The sequence below is a fragment of the Notothenia coriiceps genome, unplaced genomic scaffold (genome assembly GCF_000735185.1).
Source record: "Notothenia coriiceps isolate Sejong01 unplaced genomic scaffold, NC01 NC01_scaffold00037244, whole genome shotgun sequence".
In the NCBI taxonomy this organism is placed as follows: domain Eukaryota; kingdom Metazoa; phylum Chordata; class Actinopteri; order Perciformes; family Nototheniidae; genus Notothenia; species Notothenia coriiceps.
Window position 1 is genome coordinate 27,282,008 of NW_011369945.1, and position 2,665 is coordinate 27,284,672.

The 2,665-nt window shown below is 38.7% G+C and overlaps 1 protein-coding gene across 1 annotated transcript in view; it reads right to left on the reverse strand.

Moving 5' to 3' along the window:
* LOC104965135 (mucin-5AC-like) overlaps positions 1-2,665 on the reverse strand; it is a 32,949-nt gene that overhangs the window by 25,935 nt on the left and 4,349 nt on the right. The gene's annotated exons all lie outside the window — the stretch shown is intronic.

Consider the following 2,665-nt stretch of genomic DNA (forward strand, 5'->3'; position numbering starts at 1 on the left):
ACTTCATATGCTGCGCTTGTTACGACTTACATTGTCAAGCTGAACATCGTCGGTTGACACCAAAAATTCCGTTATTAGAATACTTCCAATTGTCGCCAGCCACCGTACCGATATAAATTGGCAAATAGATAAAGTTTTAATCCCCGGGCTATGTTTCATTCTTTGTAATGTTTCATGATTATGTAGACGTTCGGTCACCAGGGCGAGTTATAGCCTCTTTCCGAAGAAAACAAGTTATGTTTTACTCTTGGCACAGGCGTAGTACGTGTGTGTTCATTCACAGTGGACATAATGAACATGTACAAAACGCTGTATGTGTACGGTCGTTTATGTGAATTTAAAATGTTGTTCCTCAGAAAATAAATGTCCTGTAATATTGTCCCGGTGCACTCCGGCAGCACTGCACATGGAAACGCAGGAGCCCGCAGCGGCTGTGTCACAAACTCACTTTATATATGGCTAGTCTACAACGCCTTAATCTGAACTCATAATATATACATTTAATTGACGAGTAAGAACCTAACGTAGGCTATGGCTTATGGATAGGTAAACGGACATTTGCAAGCTTGAACACGTTTTAAATAACCATGGTGGAGCTCCCTATGTCTCTAGCACAGTATCAATGCACATTATCTTGCTCGCCACAGAATGCTGAGCTGACCTGTTTGAAACGTTTCCCATTTACTATATGCGTCCACGGTACGAATCCTGTCAAAATGTAGTCAAAAGCAAAACCTCTCCCTAATGAATTGACCCATACAGTGCGCATCGGCTTCGATCCGCTTCAAGTTATGCATAAGTGCCATACAGTATGCCCTAGCGAACCTGTAGCCAGTGGCGCCTCCAGACATTTTTCATAGGGGTGGCCAAATGGGGCCACTGAAAATCTTGGGGTGGCCCGCCAAAACCAATAATTTAATTGTTGTAAAAGTATATACTAGATGAATACAATGGCAAAGAGAATCACCTACTGATATACTTTGGTTTCTTATTTTACATTTTCTAATACTATTCATCTGAAGTGAATATAATACGGATAGTTAACATTTTACTTCAAACAACATTTAAAAATAACCTTGTTTTGTGTTATGTATACATGTGTTGGTGATTTATTGTTTTGTTTTTTATATATGCTAGTTGTTCTTTACTTTTAAAAAGACAAATACAGCTTAATTTAAATAAGTTCCTTTATTGTAAGGCACAAAATGTTCAGCATTCTCAACACATACACAAAACAGCAACACAACATGTTCTTCAGTTATATTATGTCTCTAGGTTATCAATTGTTTTAGACTGAACAAAGCTGTTTGTGTCACACTGGGATCAAAGATGATTGACATGACTTTATTAAATCAAGTGTTAAAACATGACTATTTTATTTCAACAGGACCCAAAAACACAAGGGGTATCCTCTGTGGCATAGCCTCTGTTTTTTATTTTAGTGTGTTTGTTTTAGATCTTCTATTCAGCATATGCATATCAACGGACATTCACTGTGTTGTGAAATCCGTAAATCACAGCAACGAAAATCCATGTTTATTTGCCTCTATCGAAATGTGGAAATCGACTATAGGACTGATTTACCATATGTTCAACGTATTTTGCTCTTTTTCCGACCTTCTTGGACCTTTTGTCCGAGCCCGAGACTTTCCGACGAAACTGAAGTCCAATGTAAGGGGCATTTGTGTGAACCGCCCGATAGGATCATCGTAGTCAAACGACGATTCGATGCAATCGATACAGCCATACGCCCGGACCACTTCGTATCCGATGATGACTTCGCGTACGCTGACTACCACACCGTTCAATCGAGGAAAAGGCGTGTGAACTGTCTCTTTCAGTTGTCTGTCAGCCGCCATCAAGAATAACACAATATCTTCGCTATAGTACAGTTTTTCCTTCGCGCTGTATGTCGCGCTGTCCTTCTCTCGACTGCCGGATCGCCAACTACTACTAATCGGGATATATGTCACGATGTCTTTTCTATCGGTTTGTTGATACCCGCAGACGACATTCACGCGGATGATCAATCTCTTGCATATATGTGGCCGAGTGGCCCGTAAAAGTTTGATCCAAGAGGTAGATCACTATTGAATGACACTTTCAAAAAATCCTAAGAGAGAAGTATTATATGTAGTTATAGACTTGTCTGTCTGCATATCTCATGAAATGTCGAGAGAGAAGTTAGTAAGGTTTGCTCTTAGATACGGTCCAAAGCGAAGACTGCATAAGCACCTCGTCTAGACTTTAATAGTTCGGGATAACTAACTAACACAGTAATGTTTTCAACTAATATAATGATATTAAACGTTCAGATTGTATTAGCTTTACAATTATTCATGCATCTTTGACATCTTCAGTCTAGATAGATACCAAAATAAATTACTCACCATCTTCGCGAGTTATACATTGATTTGAGACCAAAGAAGTTCTGTATGCTAGCGTTTTTGTTCGTGTTCTATCACGATAGAGCAGTGCATCGTTGTAAGAAGATGTGGAGAAAGTATCCTGGGTCTTAAGTTTCTTACTCTTTTTTCATAATCGGCAGTGGATAAAAGACATATTATGATTTTCACCACAAACATTAGTAATAATTACAAACTTAACGGTATTCCAGTTAATTATCTTACCACCAAAAACACAAGTTGCATGTCATACATAAAAA